Here is a 20,094-nt window from a genome sequence, read left to right on the forward strand (position 1 = left end):
ACCCCAGCTCGCTCGGGAAAGAGTCAGAAAACGCAATCCCAAAAACAGACTGACTACTACTTTGATCTTACTACTAAACTAAACTACTTTGTTGGTACTTACTTCCCTTTACTTAGTTGTTTGTTTAGTTGTTGCTTGCTTTGGTTTCGTTCGCTTTCGGTCCGGTCCGCTCGGCTGGACCGTTCGTTGGTCTCATTAGCTGGAGGACGGAGGCGGGCGGGCGGCCCTCCTTGGCCGCTGCCTGCGATCGACGCTTTCCACTAGTAGAGAGGGGCCGGGGGTAGGGGGGTCGTTGTCGCTCTGCCCGCAACCTTTGCCGCCCGGACCGGTCCACTGACGACCCCGGCCCCGGAGGGAGCCCCTTTATCGCTTCTCGGCCTCTTCTGGCTAAGATCAAAGTGTAGTATCTGTTCTTATCAGCTTAATATCTGATAGGTCCCTCGCATGGAGGGATCACGATATTAAACTGATTTTTGGAACTCGGTCAAGGGTTAGGAGCTTGCTCCCCCTTCTCCACGGGTTGGCCTGGTATTGCACTGCCTCCAGGAGTTAACAGCCCCGATTCTGACCCCAGCTCGCTCGGGAAAGAGTCAGAAAACGCAATCCCAAAAACAGACTGACTACTACTTTGATCTTACTACTAAACTAAACTACTTTGTTGGTACTTACTTCCCTTTACTTAGTTGTTTGTTTAGTTGTTGCTTGCTTTGGTTTCGTTCGCTTTCGGTCCGGTCCGCTCGGCTGGACCGTTCGTTGGTCTCATTAGCTGGAGGACGGAGGCGGGCGGGCGGCCCTCCTTGGCCGCTGCCTGCGATCGACGCTTCCACTAGTAGAGAGGGGCCGGGGGTAGGGGGGTCGTTGTCGCTCTGCCCGCAACCTTTGCCGCCCGGACCGGTCCACTGACGACCCCGGCCCCGGAGGGAGCCCCTTTATCGCTTCTCGGCCTCTTCTGGCTAAGATCAAAGTGTAGTATCTGTTCTTATCAGCTTAATATCTGATAGGTCCCTCGCATGGAGGGATCACGATATTAAACTGATTTTTGGAACTCGGTCAAGGGTTAGGAGCTTGCTCCCCCTTCTCCACGGGTTGGCCTGGTATTGCACTGCCTCCAGGAGTTAACAGCCCCGATTCTGACCCCAGCTCGCTCGGGAAAGAGTCAGAAAACGCAATCCCAAAAACAGACTGACTACTACTTTGATCTTACTACTAAACTAAACTACTTTGTTGGTACTTACTTCCCTTTACTTAGTTGTTTGTTTAGTTGTTGCTTGCTTTGGTTTCGTTCGCTTTCGGTCCGGTCCGCTCGGCTGGACCGTTCGTTGGTCTCATTAGCTGGAGGACGGAGGCGGGCGGGCGGCCCTCCTTGGCCGCTGCCTGCGATCGACGCTTCCACTAGTAGAGAGGGGCCGGGGGTAGGGGGGTCGTTGTCGCTCTGCCCGCAACCTTTGCCGCCCGGACCGGTCCACTGACGACCCCGGCCCCGGAGGGAGCCCCTTTATCGCTTCTCGGCCTCTTCTGGCTAAGATCAAAGTGTAGTATCTGTTCTTATCAGCTTAATATCTGATAGGTCCCTCGCATGGAGGGATCACGATATTAAACTGATTTTTGGAACTCGGTCAAGGGTTAGGAGCTTGCTCCCCCTTCTCCACGGGTTTGCCTGGTATTGCACTGCCTCCAGGAGTTAACAGCCCCGATTCTGACCCCAGCTCGCTCGGGAAAGAGTCAGAAAACGCAATCCCAAAAACAGACTGACTACTACTTTGATCTTACTACTAAACTAAACTACTTTGTTGGTACTTACTTCCCTTTACTTAGTTGTTTGTTTAGTTGTTGCTTGCTTTGGTTTCGTTCGCTTTCGGTCCGGTCCGCTCGGCTGGACCGTTCGTTGGTCTCATTAGCTGGAGGACGGAGGCGGGCGGGCGGCCCTCCTTGGCCGCTGCCTGCGATCGACGCTTCCACTAGTAGAGAGGGGGCCGGGGGTAGGGGGGTCGTTGTCGCTCTGCCCGCAACCTTTGCCGCCCGGACCGGTCCACTGACGACCCCGGCCCCGGAGGGAGCCCCTTTATCGCTTCTCGGCCTCTTCTGGCTAAGATCAAAGTGTAGTATCTGTTCTTATCAGCTTAATATCTGATAGGTCCCTCGCATGGAGGGATCACGATATTAAACTGATTTTTGGAACTCGGTCAAGGGTTAGGAGCTTGCTCCCCCTTCTCCACGGGTTGGCCTGGTATTGCACTGCCTCCAGGAGTTAACAGCCCCGATTCTGACCCCAGCTCGCTCGGGAAAGAGTCAGAAAACGCAATCCCAAAAACAGACTGACTACTACTTTGATCTTACTACTAAACTAAACTACTTTGTTGGTACTTACTTCCCTTTACTTAGTTGTTTGTTTAGTTGTTGCTTGCTTTGGTTTCGTTCGCTTTCGGTCCGGTCCGCTCGGCTGGACCGTTCGTTGGTCTCATTAGCTGGAGGACGGAGGGCGGCGGGCGGCCCTCCTTGGCCGCTGCCTGCGATCGACGCTTCCACTAGTAGAGAGGGGCCGGGGGTAGGGGGGTCGTTGTCGCTCTGCCCGCAACCTTTGCCGCCCGGACCGGTCCACTGACGACCCCGGGCCCCGGAGGGAGCCCCTTTATCGCTTCTCGGCCTCTTCTGGCTAAGATCAAAGTGTAGTATCTGTTCTTATCAGCTTAATATCTGATAGGTCCCTCGCATGGAGGGATCACGATATTAAACTGATTTTTGGAACTCGGTCAAGGGTTAGGAGCTTGCTCCCCCTTCTCCACGGGTTGGCCTGGTATTGCACTGCCTCCAGGAGTTAACAGCCCCGATTCTGACCCCAGCTCGCTCGGGAAAGAGTCAGAAAACGCAATCCCAAAACAGACTGACTACTACTTTGATCTTACTACTAAACTAAACTACTTTGTTGGTACTTACTTCCCTTTACTTAGTTGTTTGTTTAGTTGTTGCTTGCTTTGGTTTCGTTCGCTTTCGGTCCGGTCCGCTCGGCTGGACCGTTCGTTGGTCTCATTAGCTGGAGGACGGAGGCGGGCGGCGGCCCTCCTTGGCCGCTGCCTGCGATCGACGCTTCCACTAGTAGAGAGGGGCCGGGGGTAGGGGGGGTCGTTGTCGCTCTGCCCGCAACCTTTGCCGCCCGGACCGGTCCACTGACGACCCGGCCCCGGAGGGAGCCCCTTTATCGCTTCTCGGCCTCTTCTGGCTAAGATCAAAGTGTAGTATCTGTTCTTATCAGCTTAATATCTGATAGGTCCCTCGCATGGAGGGATCACGATATTAAACTGATTTTTGGAACTCGGTCAAGGGTTAGGAGCTTGCTCCCCCTTCTCCACGGGTTGGCCTGGTATTGCACTGCCTCCAGGAGTTAACAGCCCCGATTCTGACCCCAGCTCGCTCGGGAAAGAGTCAGAAAACGCAATCCCAAAAACAGACTGACTACTACTTTGATCTTACTACTAAACTAAACTACTTTGTTGGTACTTACTTCCCTTTACTTAGTTTGTTTGTTTAGTTGTTGCTTGCTTTGGTTTCGTTCGCTTTCGGTCCGGTCCGCTCGGCTGGACCGTTCGTTGGTCTCATTAGCTGGAGGACGGAGGCGGGCGGGCGGCCCTCCTTGGCCGCTGCCTGCGATCGACGCTTCCACTAGTAGAGAGGGGCCGGGGTAGGGGGGTCGTTGTCGCTCTGCCCGCAACCTTTGCCGCCCGGACCGGTCCACTGACGACCCCGGCCCCGGAGGGAGCCCCTTTATCGCTTCTCGGCCTCTTCTGGCTAAGATCAAAGTGTAGTATCTGTTCTTATCAGCTTAATATCTGATAGGTCCCTCGCATGGAGGGATCACGATATTAAACTGATTTTTGGAACTCGGTCAAGGGTTAGGAGCTTGCTCCCCCTTCTCCACGGGTTGGCCTGGTATTGCACTGCCTCCAGGAGTTAACAGCCCCGATTCTGACCCCAGCTCGCTCGGGAAAGAGTCAGAAAACGCAATCCCAAAAACAGACTGACTACTACTTTGATCTTACTACTAAACTAAACTACTTTGTTGGTACTTACTTCCCTTTACTTAGTTGTTTGTTTAGTTGTTGCTTGCTTTGGTTTCGTTCGCTTTCGGTCCGGTCCGCTCGGCTGGACCGTTCGTTGGTCTCATTAGCTGGAGGACGGAGGCGGGCGGGCGGCCCTCCTTGGCCGCTGCCTGCGATCGACGCTTCCACTAGTAGAGAGGGGCCGGGGGTAGGGGGGTCGTTGTCGCTCTGCCCGCAACCTTTGCCGCCCGGACCGGTCCACTGACGACCCCGGCCCCGGAGGGAGCCCCTTTATCGCTTCTCGGCCTCTTCTGGCTAAGATCAAAGTGTAGTATCTGTTCTTATCAGCTTAATATCTGATAGGTCCCTCGCATGGAGGGATCACGATATTAAACTGATTTTTGGAACTCGGTCAAGGGTTAGGAGCTTGCTCCCCCTTCTCCACGGGTTGGCCTGGTATTGCACTGCCTCCAGGAGTTAACAGCCCCGATTCTGACCCCAGCTCGCTCGGGAAAGAGTCAGAAAACGCAATCCCAAAAACAGACTGACTACTACTTTGATCTTACTACTAAACTAAACTACTTTGTTGGTACTTACTTCCCTTTACTTAGTTGTTTGTTTAGTTGTTGCTTGCTTTGGTTTCGTTCGCTTTCGGTCCGGTCCGCTCGGCTGGACCGTTCGTTGGTCTCATTAGCTGGAGGACGGAGGCGGGCGGGCGGCCCTCCTTGGCCGCTGCCTGCGATCGACGCTTCCACTAGTAGAGAGGGGCCGGGGGTAGGGGGGTCGTTGTCGCTCTGCCCGCAACCTTTGCCGCCCGGACCGGTCCACTGACGACCCCGGCCCCGGAGGGAGCCCCTTTATCGCTTCTCGGCCTCTTCTGGCTAAGATCAAAGTGTAGTATCTGTTCTTATCAGCTTAATATCTGATAGGTCCCTCGCATGGAGGGATCACGATATTAAACTGATTTTTGGAACTCGGTCAAGGGTTAGGAGCTTGCTCCCCCTTCTCCACGGGTTGGCCTGGTATTGCACTGCCTCCAGGAGTTAACAGCCCCGATTCTGACCCCAGCTCGCTCGGGAAAGAGTCAGAAAACGCAATCCCAAAAACAGACTGACTACTACTTTGATCTTACTACTAAACTAAACTACTTTGTTGGTACTTACTTCCCTTTACTTAGTTGTTTGTTTAGTTGTTGCTTGCTTTGGTTTCGTTCGCTTTCGGTCCGGTCCGCTCGGCTGGACCGTTCGTTGGTCTCATTAGCTGGAGGACGGAGGCGGGCGGGCGGCCCTCCTTGGCCGCTGCCTGCGATCGACGCTTCCACTAGTAGAGAGGGGCCGGGGGTAGGGGGGTCGTTGTCGCTCTGCCCGCAACCTTTGCCGCCCGGACCGGTCCACTGACGACCCCGGCCCCGGAGGGAGCCCCTTTATCGCTTCTCGGCCTCTTCTGGCTAAGATCAAAGTGTAGTATCTGTTCTTATCAGCTTAATATCTGATAGGTCCCTCGCATGGAGGGATCACGATATTAAACTGATTTTTGGAACTCGGTCAAGGGTTAGGAGCTTGCTCCCCCTTCTCCACGGGTTGGCCTGGTATTGCACTGCCTCCAGGAGTTAACAGCCCCGATTCTGACCCCAGCTCGCTCGGGAAAGAGTCAGAAAACGCAATCCCAAAAACAGACTGACTACTACTTTGATCTTACTACTAAACTAAACTACTTTGTTGGTACTTACTTCCCTTTACTTAGTTGTTTGTTTAGTTGTTGCTTGCTTTGGTTTCGTTCGCTTTCGGTCCGGTCCGCTCGGCTGGACCGTTCGTTGGTCTCATTAGCTGGAGGACGGAGGCGGGCGGGCGGCCCTCCTTGGCCGCTGCCTGCGATCGACGCTTCCACTAGTAGAGAGGGGCCGGGGGTAGGGGGGTCGTTGTCGCTCTGCCCGCAACCTTTGCCGCCCGGACCGGTCCACTGACGACCCCGGCCCCGGAGGGAGCCCCTTTATCGCTTCTCGGCCTCTTCTGGCTAAGATCAAAGTGTAGTATCTGTTCTTATCAGCTTAATATCTGATAGGTCCCTCGCATGGAGGGATCACGATATTAAACTGATTTTTGGAACTCGGTCAAGGGTTAGGAGCTTGCTCCCCCTTCTCCACGGGTTGGCCTGGTATTGCACTGCCTCCAGGAGTTAACAGCCCCGATTCTGACCCCAGCTCGCTCGGGAAAGAGTCAGAAAACGCAATCCCAAAAACAGACTGACTACTACTTTGATCTTACTACTAAACTAAACTACTTTGTTGGTACTTACTTCCCTTTACTTAGTTGTTTGTTTAGTTGTTGCTTGCTTTGGTTTCGTTCGCTTTCGGTCCGGTCCGCTCGGCTGGACCGTTCGTTGGTCTCATTAGCTGGAGGACGGAGGCGGGCGGGCGGCCCTCCTTGGCCGCTGCCTGCGATCGACGCTTCCACTAGTAGAGAGGGGCCGGGGGTAGGGGGGGTCGTTGTCGCTCTGCCCGCAACCTTTGCCGCCCGGACCGGTCCACTGACGACCCCGGCCCCGGAGGGAGCCCCTTTATCGCTTCTCGGCCTCTTCTGGCTAAGATCAAAGTGTAGTATCTGTTCTTATCAGCTTAATATCTGATAGGTCCCTCGCATGGAGGGATCACGATATTAAACTGATTTTTGGAACTCGGTCAAGGGTTAGGAGCTTGCTCCCCCTTCTCCACGGGTTGGCCTGGTATTGCACTGCCTCCAGGAGTTAACAGCCCCGATTCTGACCCCAGCTCGCTCGGGAAAGAGTCAGAAAACGCAATCCCAAAAACAGACTGACTACTACTTTGATCTTACTACTAAACTAAACTACTTTGTTGGTACTTACTTCCCTTTACTTAGTTGTTTGTTTAGTTGTTGCTTGCTTTGGTTTCGTTCGCTTTCGGTCCGGTCCGCTCGGCTGGACCGTTCGTTGGTCTCATTAGCTGGAGGACGGAGGCGGGCGGGCGGCCCTCCTTGGCCGCTGCCTGCGATCGACGCTTCCACTAGTAGAGAGGGGCCGGGGGTAGGGGGGTCGTTGTCGCTCTGCCCGCAACCTTTGCCGCCCGGACCGGTCCACTGACGACCCCGGCCCCGGAGGGAGCCCCTTTATCGCTTCTCGGCCTCTTCTGGCTAAGATCAAAGTGTAGTATCTGTTCTTATCAGCTTAATATCTGATAGGTCCCTCGCATGGAGGGATCACGATATTAAACTGATTTTTGGAACTCGGTCAAGGGTTAGGAGCTTGCTCCCCCTTCTCCACGGGTTGGCCTGGTATTGCACTGCCTCCAGGAGTTAACAGCCCCGATTCTGACCCCAGCTCGCTCGGGAAAGAGTCAGAAAACGCAATCCCAAAAACAGACTGACTACTACTTTGATCTTACTACTAAACTAAACTACTTTGTTGGTACTTACTTCCCTTTACTTAGTTGTTTGTTTAGTTGTTGCTTGCTTTGGTTTCGTTCGCTTTCGGTCCGGTCCGCTCGGCTGGACCGTTCGTTGGTCTCATTAGCTGGAGGACGGAGGCGGGCGGGCGGCCCTCCTTGGCCGCTGCCTGCGATCGACGCTTCCACTAGTAGAGAGGGGCCGGGGGTAGGGGGGTCGTTGTCGCTCTGCCCGCAACCTTTGCCGCCCGGACCGGTCCACTGACGACCCCGGCCCCGGAGGGAGCCCCTTTATCGCTTCTCGGCCTCTTCTGGCTAAGATCAAAGTGTAGTATCTGTTCTTATCAGCTTAATATCTGATAGGTCCCTCGCATGGAGGGATCACGATATTAAACTGATTTTTGGAACTCGGTCAAGGGTTAGGAGCTTGCTCCCCCTTCTCCACGGGTTGGCCTGGTATTGCACTGCCTCCAGGAGTTAACAGCCCCGATTCTGACCCCAGCTCGCTCGGGAAAGAGTCAGAAAACGCAATCCCAAAAACAGACTGACTACTACTTTGATCTTACTACTAAACTAAACTACTTTGTTGGTACTTACTTCCCTTTACTTAGTTGTTTGTTTAGTTGTTGCTTGCTTTGGTTTCGTTCGCTTTCGGTCCGGTCCGCTCGGCTGGACCGTTCGTTGGTCTCATTAGCTGGAGGACGGAGGCGGGCGGGCGGCCCTCCTTGGCCGCTGCCTGCGATCGACGCTTCCACTAGTAGAGAGGGGCCGGGGGTAGGGGGGTCGTTGTCGCTCTGCCCGCAACCTTTGCCGCCCGGACCGGTCCACTGACGACCCCGGCCCCGGAGGGAGCCCCTTTATCGCTTCTCGGCCTCTTCTGGCTAAGATCAAAGTGTAGTATCTGTTCTTATCAGCTTAATATCTGATAGGTCCCTCGCATGGAGGGATCACGATATTAAACTGATTTTTGGAACTCGGTCAAGGGTTAGGAGCTTGCTCCCCCTTCTCCACGGGTTGGCCTGGTATTGCACTGCCTCCAGGAGTTAACAGCCCCGATTCTGACCCCAGCTCGCTCGGGAAAGAGTCAGAAAACGCAATCCCAAAAACAGACTGACTACTACTTTGATCTTACTACTAAACTAAACTACTTTGTTGGTACTTACTTCCCTTTACTTAGTTGTTTGTTTAGTTGTTGCTTGCTTTGGTTTCGTTCGCTTTCGGTCCGGTCCGCTCGGCTGGACCGTTCGTTGGTCTCATTAGCTGGAGGACGGAGGCGGGCGGGCGGCCCTCCTTGGCCGCTGCCTGCGATCGACGCTTCCACTAGTAGAGAGGGGCCGGGGGTAGGGGGGTCGTTGTCGCTCTGCCCGCAACCTTTGCCGCCCGGACCGGTCCACTGACGACCCCGGCCCCGGAGGGAGCCCCTTTATCGCTTCTCGGCCTCTTCTGGCTAAGATCAAAGTGTAGTATCTGTTCTTATCAGCTTAATATCTGATAGGTCCCTCGCATGGAGGGATCACGATATTAAACTGATTTTTGGAACTCGGTCAAGGGTTAGGAGCTTGCTCCCCCTTCTCCACGGGTTGGCCTGGTATTGCACTGCCTCCAGGAGTTAACAGCCCCGATTCTGACCCCAGCTCGCTCGGGAAAGAGTCAGAAAACGCAATCCCAAAAACAGACTGACTACTACTTTGATCTTACTACTAAACTAAACTACTTTGTTGGTACTTACTTCCCTTTACTTAGTTGTTTGTTTAGTTGTTGCTTGCTTTGGTTTCGTTCGCTTTCGGTCCGGTCCGCTCGGCTGGACCGTTCGTTGGTCTCATTAGCTGGAGGACGGAGGCGGGCGGGCGGCCCTCCTTGGCCGCTGCCTGCGATCGACGCTTCCACTAGTAGAGAGGGGCCGGGGGTAGGGGGGTCGTTGTCGCTCTGCCCGCAACCTTTGCCGCCCGGACCGGTCCACTGACGACCCCGGCCCCGGAGGGAGCCCCTTTATCGCTTCTCGGCCTCTTCTGGCTAAGATCAAAGTGTAGTATCTGTTCTTATCAGCTTAATATCTGATAGGTCCCTCGCATGGAGGGATCACGATATTAAACTGATTTTTGGAACTCGGTCAAGGGTTAGGAGCTTGCTCCCCCTTCTCCACGGGTTGGCCTGGTATTGCACTGCCTCCAGGAGTTAACAGCCCCGATTCTGACCCCAGCTCGCTCGGGAAAGAGTCAGAAAACGCAATCCCAAAAACAGACTGACTACTACTTTGATCTTACTACTAAACTAAACTACTTTGTTGGTACTTACTTCCCTTTACTTAGTTGTTTGTTTAGTTGTTGCTTGCTTTGGTTTCGTTCGCTTTCGGTCCGGTCCGCGCTCTTGGACCGTTCGTTGGTCTCTCATTAGTGGAGGACGGAGGCGGGCGGGCGGCCCTCCTTGGCCGCTGCCTGCGATCGACGCTTCCACTAGTAGAGAGGGGCCGGGGGTAGGGGGGTCGTTGTCGCTCTGCCCGCAACCTTTGCCGCCCGGACCGGTCCACTGACGACCCCGGCCCCGGAGGGAGCCCCTTTATCGCTTCTCGGCCTCTTCTGGCTAAGATCAAAGTGTAGTATCTGTTCTTATCAGCTTAATATCTGATAGGTCCCTCGCATGGAGGGATCACGATATTAAACTGATTTTTGGAACTCGGTCAAGGGTTAGGAGCTTGCTCCCCCTTCTCCACGGGTTGGCCTGGTATTGCACTGCCTCCAGGAGTTAACAGCCCCGATTCTGACCCCAGCTCGCTCGGGAAAGAGTCAGAAAACGCAATCCCAAAAACAGACTGACTACTACTTTGATCTTACTACTAAACTAAACTACTTTGTTGGTACTTACTTCCCTTTACTTAGTTGTTTGTTTAGTTGTTGCTTGCTTTGGTTTCGTTCGCTTTCGGTCCGGTCCGCTCGGCTGGACCGTTCGTTGGTCTCATTAGCTGGAGGACGGAGGCGGGCGGGCGGCCCTCCTTGGCCGCTGCCTGCGATCGACGCTTCCACTAGTAGAGAGGGGCCGGGGGTAGGGGGGTCGTTGTCGCTCTGCCCGCAACCTTTGCCGCCCGGACCGGTCCACTGACGACCCCGGCCCCGGAGGGAGCCCCTTTATCGCTTCTCGGCCTCTTCTGGCTAAGATCAAAGTGTAGTATCTGTTCTTATCAGCTTAATATCTGATAGGTCCCTCGCATGGAGGGATCACGATATTAAACTGATTTTTGGAACTCGGTCAAGGGTTAGGAGCTTGCTCCCCCTTCTCCACGGGTTGGCCTGGTATTGCACTGCCTCCAGGAGTTAACAGCCCCGATTCTGACCCCAGCTCGCTCGGGAAAGAGTCAGAAAACGCAATCCCAAAAACAGACTGACTACTACTTTGATCTTACTACTAAACTAAACTACTTTGTTGGTACTTACTTCCCTTTACTTAGTTGTTTGTTTAGTTGTTGCTTGCTTTGGTTTCGTTCGCTTTCGGTCCGGTCCGCTCGGCTGGACCGTTCGTTGGTCTCATTAGCTGGAGGACGGAGGCGGGCGGGCGGCCCTCCTTGGCCGCTGCCTGCGATCGACGCTTCCACTAGTAGAGAGGGGCCGGGGGTAGGGGGGTCGTTGTCGCTCTGCCCGCAACCTTTGCCGCCCGGACCGGTCCACTGACGACCCCGGCCCCGGAGGGAGCCCCTTTATCGCTTCTCGGCCTCTTCTGGCTAAGATCAAAGTGTAGTATCTGTTCTTATCAGCTTAATATCTGATAGGTCCCTCGCATGGAGGGATCACGATATTAAACTGATTTTTGGAACTCGGTCAAGGGTTAGGAGCTTGCTCCCCCTTCTCCACGGGTTGGCCTGGTATTGCACTGCCTCCAGGAGTTAACAGCCCCGATTCTGACCCCAGCTCGCTCGGGAAAGAGTCAGAAAACGCAATCCCAAAAACAGACTGACTACTACTTTGATCTTACTACTAAACTAAACTACTTTGTTGGTACTTACTTCCCTTTACTTAGTTGTTTGTTTAGTTGTTGCTTGCTTTGGTTTCGTTCGCTTTCGGTCCGGTCCGCTCGGCTGGACCGTTCGTTGGTCTCATTAGCTGGAGGACGGAGGCGGGCGGGCGGCCCTCCTTGGCCGCTGCCTGCGATCGACGCTTCCACTAGTAGAGAGGGGCCGGGGGTAGGGGGGTCGTTGTCGCTCTGCCCGCAACCTTTGCCGCCCGGACCGGTCCACTGACGACCCCGGCCCCGGAGGGAGCCCCTTTATCGCTTCTCGGCCTCTTCTGGCTAAGATCAAAGTGTAGTATCTGTTCTTATCAGCTTAATATCTGATAGGTCCCTCGCATGGAGGGATCACGATATTAAACTGATTTTTGGAACTCGGTCAAGGGTTAGGAGCTTGCTCCCCCTTCTCCACGGGTTGGCCTGGTATTGCACTGCCTCCAGGAGTTAACAGCCCCGATTCTGACCCCAGCTCGCTCGGGAAAGAGTCAGAAAACGCAATCCCAAAAACAGACTGACTACTACTTTGATCTTACTACTAAACTAAACTACTTTGTTGGTACTTACTTCCCTTTACTTAGTTGTTTGTTTAGTTGTTGCTTGCTTTGGTTTCGTTCGCTTTCGGTCCGGTCCGCTCGGCTGGACCGTTCGTTGGTCTCATTAGCTGGAGGACGGAGGCGGGCGGGCGGCCCTCCTTGGCCGCTGCCTGCGATCGACGCTTCCACTAGTAGAGAGGGGCCGGGGGTAGGGGGGTCGTTGTCGCTCTGCCCGCAACCTTTGCCGCCCGGACCGGTCCACTGACGACCCCGGCCCCGGAGGGAGCCCCTTTATCGCTTCTCGGCCTCTTCTGGCTAAGATCAAAGTGTAGTATCTGTTCTTATCAGCTTAATATCTGATAGGTCCCTCGCATGGAGGGATCACGATATTAAACTGATTTTTGGAACTCGGTCAAGGGTTAGGAGCTTGCTCCCCCTTCTCCACGGGTTGGCCTGGTATTGCACTGCCTCCAGGAGTTAACAGCCCCGATTCTGACCCCAGCTCGCTCGGGAAAGAGTCAGAAAACGCAATCCCAAAAACAGACTGACTACTACTTTGATCTTACTACTAAACTAAACTACTTTGTTGGTACTTACTTCCCTTTACTTAGTTGTTTGTTTAGTTGTTGCTTGCTTTGGTTTCGTTCGCTTTCGGTCCGGTCCGCTCGGCTGGACCGTTCGTTGGTCTCATTAGCTGGAGGACGGAGGCGGGCGGGCGGCCCTCCTTGGCCGCTGCCTGCGATCGACGCTTCCACTAGTAGAGAGGGGCCGGGGGTAGGGGGGTCGTTGTCGCTCTGCCCGCAACCTTTGCCGCCCGGACCGGTCCACTGACGACCCCGGCCCCGGAGGGAGCCCCTTTATCGCTTCTCGGCCTCTTCTGGCTAAGATCAAAGTGTAGTATCTGTTCTTATCAGCTTAATATCTGATAGGTCCCTCGCATGGAGGGATCACGATATTAAACTGATTTTTGGAACTCGGTCAAGGGTTAGGAGCTTGCTCCCCCTTCTCCACGGGTTGGCCTGGTATTGCACTGCCTCCAGGAGTTAACAGCCCCGATTCTGACCCCAGCTCGCTCGGGAAAGAGTCAGAAAACGCAATCCCAAAAACAGACTGACTACTACTTTGATCTTACTACTAAACTAAACTACTTTGTTGGTACTTACTTCCCTTTACTTAGTTGTTTGTTTAGTTGTTGCTTGCTTTGGTTTCGTTCGCTTTCGGTCCGGTCCGCTCGGCTGGACCGTTCGTTGGTCTCATTAGCTGGAGGACGGAGGCGGGCGGGCGGCCCTCCTTGGCCGCTGCCTGCGATCGACGCTTCCACTAGTAGAGAGGGGCCGGGGGTAGGGGGGTCGTTGTCGCTCTGCCCGCAACCTTTGCCGCCCGGACCGGTCCACTGACGACCCCGGCCCCGGAGGGAGCCCCTTTATCGCTTCTCGGCCTCTTCTGGCTAAGATCAAAGTGTAGTATCTGTTCTTATCAGCTTAATATCTGATAGGTCCCTCGCATGGAGGGATCACGATATTAAACTGATTTTTGGAACTCGGTCAAGGGTTAGGAGCTTGCTCCCCCTTCTCCACGGGTTGGCCTGGTATTGCACTGCCTCCAGGAGTTAACAGCCCCGATTCTGACCCCAGCTCGCTCGGGAAAGAGTCAGAAAACGCAATCCCAAAAACAGACTGACTACTACTTTGATCTTACTACTAAACTAAACTACTTTGTTGGTACTTACTTCCCTTTACTTAGTTGTTTGTTTAGTTGTTGCTTGCTTTGGTTTCGTTCGCTTTCGGTCCGGTCCGCTCGGCTGGACCGTTCGTTGGTCTCATTAGCTGGAGGACGGAGGCGGGCGGGCGGCCCTCCTTGGCCGCTGCCTGCGATCGACGCTTCCACTAGTAGAGAGGGGCCGGGGGTAGGGGGGTCGTTGTCGCTCTGCCCGCAACCTTTGCCGCCCGGACCGGTCCACTGACGACCCCGGCCCCGGAGGGAGCCCCTTTATCGCTTCTCGGCCTCTTCTGGCTAAGATCAAAGTGTAGTATCTGTTCTTATCAGCTTAATATCTGATAGGTCCCTCGCATGGAGGGATCACGATATTAAACTGATTTTTGGAACTCGGTCAAGGGTTAGGAGCTTGCTCCCCCTTCTCCACGGGTTGGCCTGGTATTGCACTGCCTCCAGGAGTTAACAGCCCCGATTCTGACCCCAGCTCGCTCGGGAAAGAGTCAGAAAACGCAATCCCAAAAACAGACTGACTACTACTTTGATCTTACTACTAAACTAAACTACTTTGTTGGTACTTACTTCCCTTTACTTAGTTGTTTGTTTAGTTGTTGCTTGCTTTGGTTTCGTTCGCTTTCGGTCCGGTCCGCTCGGCTGGACCGTTCGTTGGTCTCATTAGCTGGAGGACGGAGGCGGGCGGGCGGCCCTCCTTGGCCGCTGCCTGCGATCGACGCTTCCACTAGTAGAGAGGGGCCGGGGGTAGGGGGGTCGTTGTCGCTCTGCCCGCAACCTTTGCCGCCCGGACCGGTCCACTGACGACCCCGGCCCCGGAGGGAGCCCCTTTATCGCTTCTCGGCCTCTTCTGGCTAAGATCAAAGTGTAGTATCTGTTCTTATCAGCTTAATATCTGATAGGTCCCTCGCATGGAGGGATCACGATATTAAACTGATTTTTGGAACTCGGTCAAGGGTTAGGAGCTTGCTCCCCCTTCTCCACGGGTTGGCCTGGTATTGCACTGCCTCCAGGAGTTAACAGCCCCGATTCTGACCCCAGCTCGCTCGGGAAAGAGTCAGAAAACGCAATCCCAAAAACAGACTGACTACTACTTTGATCTTACTACTAAACTAAACTACTTTGTTGGTACTTACTTCCCTTTACTTAGTTGTTTGTTTAGTTGTTGCTTGCTTTGGTTTCGTTCGCTTTCGGTCCGGTCCGCTCGGCTGGACCGTTCGTTGGTCTCATTAGCTGGAGGACGGAGGCGGGCGGGCGGCCCTCCTTGGCCGCTGCCTGCGATCGACGCTTCCACTAGTAGAGAGGGGCCGGGGGTAGGGGGGTCGTTGTCGCTCTGCCCGCAACCTTTGCCGCCCGGACCGGTCCACTGACGACCCCGGCCCCGGAGGGAGCCCCTTTATCGCTTCTCGGCCTCTTCTGGCTAAGATCAAAGTGTAGTATCTGTTCTTATCAGCTTAATATCTGATAGGTCCCTCGCATGGAGGGATCACGATATTAAACTGATTTTTGGAACTCGGTCAAGGGTTAGGAGCTTGCTCCCCCTTCTCCACGGGTTGGCCTGGTATTGCACTGCCTCCAGGAGTTAACAGCCCCGATTCTGACCCCAGCTCGCTCGGGAAAGAGTCAGAAAACGCAATCCCAAAAACAGACTGACTACTACTTTGATCTTACTACTAAACTAAACTACTTTGTTGGTACTTACTTCCCTTTACTTAGTTGTTTGTTTAGTTGTTTGCTTGCTTTGGTTTCGTTCGCTTTCGGTCCGGTCCGCTCGGCTGGACCGTTCGTTGGTCTCATTAGCTGGAGGACGGAGGCGGGCGGGCGGCCCTCCTTGGCCGCTGCCTGCGATCGACGCTTCCACTAGTAGAGAGGGGCCGGGGGTAGGGGGGTCGTTGTCGCTCTGCCCGCAACCTTTGCCGCCCGGACCGGTCCACTGACGACCCCGGCCCCGGAGGGAGCCCCCTTTATCGCTTCTCGGCCTCTTCTGGCTAAGATCAAAGTGTAGTATCTGTTCTTATCAGCTTAATATCTGATAGGTCCCTCGCATGGAGGGATCACGATATTAAACTGATTTTTGGAACTCGGTCAAGGGTTAGGAGCTTGCTCCCCCTTCTCCACGGGTTGGCCTGGTATTGCACTGCCTCCAGGAGTTAACAGCCCCGATTCTGACCCCAGCTCGCTCGGGAAAGAGTCAGAAAACGCAATCCCAAAAACAGACTGACTACTACTTTGATCTTACTACTAAACTAAACTACTTTGTTGGTACTTACTTCCCTTTACTTAGTTGTTTGTTTAGTTGTTGCTTGCTTTGGTTTCGTTCGCTTTCGGTCCGGTCCGCTCGGCTGGACCGTTCGTTGGTCTCATTAGCTGGAGGACGGAGGCGGGCGGGCGGCCCTCCTTGGCCGCTGCCTGCGATCGACGCTTCCACTAGTAGAGAGGGGCCGGGGGTAGGGGGGTCGTTGTCGCTCTGCCCGCAACCTTTGCCGCCCGGACCGGTCCACTGACGACCCCGGCCCCGGAGGGAGCCCCTTTATCGCTTCTCGGCCTCTTCTGGCTAAGATCAAAGTGTAGTATCTGTTCTTATCAGCTTAATATCTGATAGGTCCCTCGCATGGAGGGATCACGATATTAAACTGATTTTTTGGAACTCGGTCAAGGGTTAGGAGCTTGCTCCCCCTTCTCCACGGGTTGGCCTGGTATTGCACTGCCTCCAGGAGTTAACAGCCCCGATTCTGACCCCAGCTCGCTCGGGAAAGAGTCAGAAAACGCAATCCCAAAAACAGACTGGACTACTACTTTGATCTTACTACTAAACTAAACTACTTTGTTGGTACTTACTTCCCTTTACTTAGTTGTTTGTTTAGTTGTTGCTTGCTTTGGTTTCGTTCGCTTTCGGTCCGGTCCGCTCGGCTGGACCGTTCGTTGGTCTCATTAGCTGGAGGACGGAGGCGGGCGGGCGGCCCTCCTTGGCCGCTGCCTGCGATCGACGCTTCCACTAGTAGAGAGGGGCCGGGGGTAGGGGGGTCGTTGTCGCTCTGCCCGCAACCTTTGCCGCCCGGACCGGTCCACTGACGACCCCGGCCCCGGAGGGAGCCCCTTTATCGCTTCTCGGCCTCTTCTGGCTAAGATCAAAGTGTAGTATCTGTTCTTATCAGCTTAATATCTGATAGGTCCCTCGCATGGAGGGATCACGATATTAAACTGATTTTTGGAACTCGGTCAAGGGTTAGGAGCTTGCTCCCCCTTCTCCACGGGTTGGCCTGGTATTGCACTGCCTCCAGGAGTTAACAGCCCCGATTCTGACCCCAGCTCGCTCGGGAAAGAGTCAGAAAACGCAATCCCAAAAACAGACTGACTACTACTTTGATCTTACTACTAAACTAAACTACTTTGTTGGTACTTACTTCCCTTTACTTAGTTGTTTGTTTAGTTGTTGCTTGCTTTGGTTTCGTTCGCTTTCGGTCCGGTCCGCTCGGCTGGACCGTTCGTTGGTCTCATTAGCTGGAGGACGGAGGCGGGCGGGCGGCCCTCCTTGGCCGCTGCCTGCGATCGACGCTTCCACTAGTAGAGAGGGGCCGGGGGTAGGGGGGTCGTTGTCGCTCTGCCCGCAACCTTTGCCGCCCGGACCGGTCCACTGACGACCCCGGCCCCGGAGGGAGCCCCTTTATCGCTTCTCGGCCTCTTCTGGCTAAGATCAAAGTGTAGTATCTGTTCTTATCAGCTTAATATCTGATAGGTCCCTCGCATGGAGGGATCACGATATTAAACTGATTTTTGGAACTCGGTCAAGGGTTAGGAGCTTGCTCCCCCTTCTCCACGGGTTGGCCTGGTATTGCACTGCCTCCAGGAGTTAACAGCCCCGATTCTGACCCCAGCTCGCTCGGGAAAGAGTCAGAAAACGCAATCCCAAAAACAGACTGACTACTACTTTGATCTTACTACTAAACTAAACTACTTTGTTGGTACTTACTTCCCTTTACTTAGTTGTTTGTTTAGTTGTTGCTTGCTTTGGTTTCGTTCGCTTTCGGTCCGGTCCGCTCGGCTGGACCGTTCGTTGGTCTCATTAGCTGGAGGACGGAGGCGGGCGGGCGGCCCTCCTTGGCCGCTGCCTGCGATCGACGCTTCCACTAGTAGAGAGGGGCCGGGGGTAGGGGGGTCGTTGTCGCTCTGCCCGCAACCTTTGCCGCCCGGACCGGTCCACTGACGACCCCGGCCCCGGAGGGAGCCCCTTTATCGCTTCTCGGCCTCTTCTGGCTAAGATCAAAGTGTAGTATCTGTTCTTATCAGCTTAATATCTGATAGGTCCCTCGCATGGAGGGATCACGATATTAAACTGATTTTTGGAACTCGGTCAAGGGTTAGGAGCTTGCTCCCCCTTCTCCACGGGTTGGCCTGGTATTGCACTGCCTCCAGGAGCTTAACAGCCCGATTCTGACCCCAGCTCGCTCGGGAAAGAGTCAGAAAACGCAATCCCAAAAACAGACTGACTACTACTTTGATCTTACTACTAAACTAAACTACTTTGTTGGTACTTACTTCCCTTTACTTAGTTGTTTGTTTAGTTGTTGCTTGCTTTGGTTTCGTTCGCTTTCGGTCCGGTCCGCTCGGCTGGACCGTTCGTTGGTCTCATTAGCTGGAGGACGGAGGCGGGCGGGCGGCCCTCCTTGGCCGCTGCCTGCGATCGACGCTTCCACTAGTAGAGAGGGGCCGGGGGTAGGGGGGTCGTTGTCGCTCTGCCCGCAACCTTGCCGCCCGGACCGGTCCACTGACGACCCCGGCCCCGGAGGGAGCCCCTTTATCGCTTCTCGGCCTCTTCTGGCTAAGATCAAAGTGTAGTATCTGTTCTTATCAGCTTAATATCTGATAGGTCCCTCGCATGGAGGGATCACGATATTAAACTGATTTTTGGAACTCGGTCAAGGGTTAGGAGCTTGCTCCCCCTTCTCCACGGTTGGCCTGGTATTGCACTGCCTCCAGGAGTTAACAGCCCCGATTCTGACCCCAGCTCGCTCGGGAAAGAGTCAGAAAACGCAATCCCAAAAACAGACTGACTACTACTTTGATCTTACTACTAAACTAAACTACTTTGTTGGTACTTACTTCCCTTTACTTAGTTGTTTGTTTAGTTGTTGCTTGCTTTGGTTTCGTTCGCTTTCGTCCGGTCCGCTCGGCTGGACCGTTCGTTGGTCTCATTAGCTGGAGGACGGAGGCGGGCGGGCGGCCCTCCTTGGCCGCTGCCTGCGATCGACGCTTCCACTAGTAGAGAGGGGCCGGGGGTAGGGGGGTCGTTGTCGCTCTGCCCGCACCTTTGCCGCCCGGACCGGTCCACTGACGACCCCGGCCCCGGAGGGAGCCCCTTTATCGCTTCTCGGCCTCTTCTGGCTAAGATCAAAAGTGTAGTATCTGTTCTTATCAGCTTAATATCTGATAGGTCCCTCGCATGGAGGGATCACGATATTAACTGATTTTTGGAACTCGGTCAAGGGTTAGGAGCTTGCTCCCCCTTCTCCACGGGTTGGCCTGGTATTGCACTGCCTCCAGGAGTTAACAGCCCCGATTCTGACCCCAGCTCGCTCGGGAAAGAGTCCAGAAAACGCAATCCCAAAAACAGACTGACTACTACTTTGATCTTACTACTAAACTAAACTACTTTGTTGGTACTTACTTCCCTTTACTTAGTTGTTTGTTTAGTTGTTGCTTGCTTTGGTTTCGTTCGCTTTCGGTCCGGTCCGCTCGGCTGGACCGTTCGTTGGTCTCATTAGCTGGAGGACGGAGGCGGGCGGGCGGCCCTCCTTGGCCGCTGCCTGCGATCGACGCTTCCACTAGTAGAGAGGGGCCGGGGGTAGGGGGGTCGTTGTCGCTCTGCCCGCAACCTTTGCCGCCCGGACCGGTCCACTGACGACCCCGGCCCCGGAGGGAGCCCCTTTATCGCTTCTCGGCCTCTTCTGGCTAAGATCAAAGTGTAGTATCTGTTCTTATCAGCTTAATATCTGATAGGTCCCTCGCATGGAGGGATCACGATATTAAACTGATTTTTGGAACTCGGTCAAGGGTTAGGAGCTTGCTCCCCTTCTCCACGGGTTGGCCTGGTATTGCACTGCCTCCAGGAGTTAACAGCCCCGATTCTGACCCCAGCTCGCTCGGGAAGAGTCAGAAAACGCAATCCCAAAAACAGACTGACTACTACTTTGATCTTACTACTAAACTAAACTACTTTGTTGGTACTTACTTCCCTTTACTTAGTTGTTTGTTTAGTTGTTGCTTGCTTTGGTTTCGTTCGCTTCCGGTCCGGTCCGCTCGGCTGGACCGTTCGTTGGTCTCATTAGCTGGAGGACGGAGGCGGGCGGGCGGCCCTCCTTGGCCGCTGCCTGCGATCGACGCTTCCACTAGTAGAGAGGGGCCGGGGTAG

General features: G+C 54.4%; 35 non-coding genes across 35 annotated transcripts; all 35 read left to right on the forward strand.

Moving 5' to 3' along the window:
• Positions 1 to 365: 365 nt before the first annotated feature.
• On the forward strand, positions 366 to 566 carry LOC145274631 (U2 spliceosomal RNA). Its single transcript, XR_013866840.1, has one exon. It is a non-coding gene; the product is annotated as a U2 spliceosomal RNA (small nuclear RNA).
• Positions 567 to 931: 365 nt separating this feature from the next.
• LOC145274632 (U2 spliceosomal RNA) lies at positions 932 to 1,132 on the forward strand. The gene has a single exon (XR_013866841.1). It is a non-coding gene; the product is annotated as a U2 spliceosomal RNA (small nuclear RNA).
• Positions 1,133 to 1,497: 365 nt separating this feature from the next.
• LOC145274614 (U2 spliceosomal RNA) lies at positions 1,498 to 1,698 on the forward strand. The gene has a single exon (XR_013866828.1). It is a non-coding gene; the product is annotated as a U2 spliceosomal RNA (small nuclear RNA).
• Positions 1,699 to 2,064: 366 nt separating this feature from the next.
• Positions 2,065 to 2,265, forward strand: LOC145274633 (U2 spliceosomal RNA). Its single transcript, XR_013866842.1, has one exon. It is a non-coding gene; the product is annotated as a U2 spliceosomal RNA (small nuclear RNA).
• A 366-nt stretch (positions 2,266 to 2,631) lies between these two features.
• On the forward strand, positions 2,632 to 2,832 carry LOC145274634 (U2 spliceosomal RNA). The gene has a single exon (XR_013866843.1). It is a non-coding gene; the product is annotated as a U2 spliceosomal RNA (small nuclear RNA).
• Positions 2,833 to 3,195: 363 nt separating this feature from the next.
• On the forward strand, positions 3,196 to 3,396 carry LOC145274635 (U2 spliceosomal RNA). The gene has a single exon (XR_013866844.1). It is a non-coding gene; the product is annotated as a U2 spliceosomal RNA (small nuclear RNA).
• A 365-nt stretch (positions 3,397 to 3,761) lies between these two features.
• Positions 3,762 to 3,962, forward strand: LOC145274637 (U2 spliceosomal RNA). The gene has a single exon (XR_013866846.1). It is a non-coding gene; the product is annotated as a U2 spliceosomal RNA (small nuclear RNA).
• A 365-nt stretch (positions 3,963 to 4,327) lies between these two features.
• LOC145274638 (U2 spliceosomal RNA) lies at positions 4,328 to 4,528 on the forward strand. The gene has a single exon (XR_013866847.1). It is a non-coding gene; the product is annotated as a U2 spliceosomal RNA (small nuclear RNA).
• Positions 4,529 to 4,893: 365 nt separating this feature from the next.
• Positions 4,894 to 5,094, forward strand: LOC145274640 (U2 spliceosomal RNA). Its single transcript, XR_013866848.1, has one exon. It is a non-coding gene; the product is annotated as a U2 spliceosomal RNA (small nuclear RNA).
• Positions 5,095 to 5,459: 365 nt separating this feature from the next.
• Positions 5,460 to 5,660, forward strand: LOC145274641 (U2 spliceosomal RNA). The gene has a single exon (XR_013866849.1). It is a non-coding gene; the product is annotated as a U2 spliceosomal RNA (small nuclear RNA).
• A 365-nt stretch (positions 5,661 to 6,025) lies between these two features.
• Positions 6,026 to 6,226, forward strand: LOC145274642 (U2 spliceosomal RNA). The gene has a single exon (XR_013866850.1). It is a non-coding gene; the product is annotated as a U2 spliceosomal RNA (small nuclear RNA).
• Positions 6,227 to 6,592: 366 nt separating this feature from the next.
• LOC145274643 (U2 spliceosomal RNA) lies at positions 6,593 to 6,793 on the forward strand. The gene has a single exon (XR_013866851.1). It is a non-coding gene; the product is annotated as a U2 spliceosomal RNA (small nuclear RNA).
• A 365-nt stretch (positions 6,794 to 7,158) lies between these two features.
• Positions 7,159 to 7,359, forward strand: LOC145274644 (U2 spliceosomal RNA). The gene has a single exon (XR_013866852.1). It is a non-coding gene; the product is annotated as a U2 spliceosomal RNA (small nuclear RNA).
• A 365-nt stretch (positions 7,360 to 7,724) lies between these two features.
• On the forward strand, positions 7,725 to 7,925 carry LOC145274645 (U2 spliceosomal RNA). Its single transcript, XR_013866853.1, has one exon. It is a non-coding gene; the product is annotated as a U2 spliceosomal RNA (small nuclear RNA).
• A 365-nt stretch (positions 7,926 to 8,290) lies between these two features.
• Positions 8,291 to 8,491, forward strand: LOC145274646 (U2 spliceosomal RNA). Its single transcript, XR_013866854.1, has one exon. It is a non-coding gene; the product is annotated as a U2 spliceosomal RNA (small nuclear RNA).
• A 365-nt stretch (positions 8,492 to 8,856) lies between these two features.
• On the forward strand, positions 8,857 to 9,057 carry LOC145274647 (U2 spliceosomal RNA). The gene has a single exon (XR_013866855.1). It is a non-coding gene; the product is annotated as a U2 spliceosomal RNA (small nuclear RNA).
• Positions 9,058 to 9,422: 365 nt separating this feature from the next.
• On the forward strand, positions 9,423 to 9,623 carry LOC145274649 (U2 spliceosomal RNA). Its single transcript, XR_013866857.1, has one exon. It is a non-coding gene; the product is annotated as a U2 spliceosomal RNA (small nuclear RNA).
• Positions 9,624 to 9,989: 366 nt separating this feature from the next.
• Positions 9,990 to 10,190, forward strand: LOC145274651 (U2 spliceosomal RNA). The gene has a single exon (XR_013866858.1). It is a non-coding gene; the product is annotated as a U2 spliceosomal RNA (small nuclear RNA).
• A 365-nt stretch (positions 10,191 to 10,555) lies between these two features.
• Positions 10,556 to 10,756, forward strand: LOC145274652 (U2 spliceosomal RNA). Its single transcript, XR_013866859.1, has one exon. It is a non-coding gene; the product is annotated as a U2 spliceosomal RNA (small nuclear RNA).
• Positions 10,757 to 11,121: 365 nt separating this feature from the next.
• On the forward strand, positions 11,122 to 11,322 carry LOC145274653 (U2 spliceosomal RNA). Its single transcript, XR_013866860.1, has one exon. It is a non-coding gene; the product is annotated as a U2 spliceosomal RNA (small nuclear RNA).
• A 365-nt stretch (positions 11,323 to 11,687) lies between these two features.
• On the forward strand, positions 11,688 to 11,888 carry LOC145274654 (U2 spliceosomal RNA). Its single transcript, XR_013866861.1, has one exon. It is a non-coding gene; the product is annotated as a U2 spliceosomal RNA (small nuclear RNA).
• A 365-nt stretch (positions 11,889 to 12,253) lies between these two features.
• Positions 12,254 to 12,454, forward strand: LOC145274655 (U2 spliceosomal RNA). The gene has a single exon (XR_013866862.1). It is a non-coding gene; the product is annotated as a U2 spliceosomal RNA (small nuclear RNA).
• A 365-nt stretch (positions 12,455 to 12,819) lies between these two features.
• On the forward strand, positions 12,820 to 13,020 carry LOC145274656 (U2 spliceosomal RNA). Its single transcript, XR_013866863.1, has one exon. It is a non-coding gene; the product is annotated as a U2 spliceosomal RNA (small nuclear RNA).
• A 365-nt stretch (positions 13,021 to 13,385) lies between these two features.
• On the forward strand, positions 13,386 to 13,586 carry LOC145274657 (U2 spliceosomal RNA). Its single transcript, XR_013866864.1, has one exon. It is a non-coding gene; the product is annotated as a U2 spliceosomal RNA (small nuclear RNA).
• Positions 13,587 to 13,951: 365 nt separating this feature from the next.
• LOC145274658 (U2 spliceosomal RNA) lies at positions 13,952 to 14,152 on the forward strand. Its single transcript, XR_013866865.1, has one exon. It is a non-coding gene; the product is annotated as a U2 spliceosomal RNA (small nuclear RNA).
• A 365-nt stretch (positions 14,153 to 14,517) lies between these two features.
• Positions 14,518 to 14,718, forward strand: LOC145274659 (U2 spliceosomal RNA). The gene has a single exon (XR_013866866.1). It is a non-coding gene; the product is annotated as a U2 spliceosomal RNA (small nuclear RNA).
• A 365-nt stretch (positions 14,719 to 15,083) lies between these two features.
• On the forward strand, positions 15,084 to 15,284 carry LOC145274662 (U2 spliceosomal RNA). The gene has a single exon (XR_013866868.1). It is a non-coding gene; the product is annotated as a U2 spliceosomal RNA (small nuclear RNA).
• A 367-nt stretch (positions 15,285 to 15,651) lies between these two features.
• Positions 15,652 to 15,852, forward strand: LOC145274663 (U2 spliceosomal RNA). The gene has a single exon (XR_013866869.1). It is a non-coding gene; the product is annotated as a U2 spliceosomal RNA (small nuclear RNA).
• A 365-nt stretch (positions 15,853 to 16,217) lies between these two features.
• On the forward strand, positions 16,218 to 16,419 carry LOC145274618 (U2 spliceosomal RNA). The gene has a single exon (XR_013866831.1). It is a non-coding gene; the product is annotated as a U2 spliceosomal RNA (small nuclear RNA).
• A 366-nt stretch (positions 16,420 to 16,785) lies between these two features.
• Positions 16,786 to 16,986, forward strand: LOC145274664 (U2 spliceosomal RNA). Its single transcript, XR_013866870.1, has one exon. It is a non-coding gene; the product is annotated as a U2 spliceosomal RNA (small nuclear RNA).
• A 365-nt stretch (positions 16,987 to 17,351) lies between these two features.
• Positions 17,352 to 17,552, forward strand: LOC145274665 (U2 spliceosomal RNA). Its single transcript, XR_013866871.1, has one exon. It is a non-coding gene; the product is annotated as a U2 spliceosomal RNA (small nuclear RNA).
• Positions 17,553 to 17,917: 365 nt separating this feature from the next.
• LOC145274604 (U2 spliceosomal RNA) lies at positions 17,918 to 18,119 on the forward strand. The gene has a single exon (XR_013866820.1). It is a non-coding gene; the product is annotated as a U2 spliceosomal RNA (small nuclear RNA).
• Positions 18,120 to 18,482: 363 nt separating this feature from the next.
• Positions 18,483 to 18,678, forward strand: LOC145274615 (U2 spliceosomal RNA). Its single transcript, XR_013866829.1, has one exon. It is a non-coding gene; the product is annotated as a U2 spliceosomal RNA (small nuclear RNA).
• Positions 18,679 to 19,045: 367 nt separating this feature from the next.
• LOC145274622 (U2 spliceosomal RNA) lies at positions 19,046 to 19,246 on the forward strand. Its single transcript, XR_013866835.1, has one exon. It is a non-coding gene; the product is annotated as a U2 spliceosomal RNA (small nuclear RNA).
• A 366-nt stretch (positions 19,247 to 19,612) lies between these two features.
• On the forward strand, positions 19,613 to 19,812 carry LOC145274606 (U2 spliceosomal RNA). Its single transcript, XR_013866821.1, has one exon. It is a non-coding gene; the product is annotated as a U2 spliceosomal RNA (small nuclear RNA).
• The last annotated feature ends 282 nt before the right edge of the window (positions 19,813 to 20,094 follow it).

This window comes from Euprymna scolopes, unplaced genomic scaffold (assembly GCF_053919585.1).
Source record: "Euprymna scolopes isolate OS-2025 unplaced genomic scaffold, ASM5391958v1 sca39, whole genome shotgun sequence".
Classification (NCBI taxonomy): Eukaryota; Metazoa; Mollusca; class Cephalopoda; order Sepiida; family Sepiolidae; genus Euprymna; species Euprymna scolopes.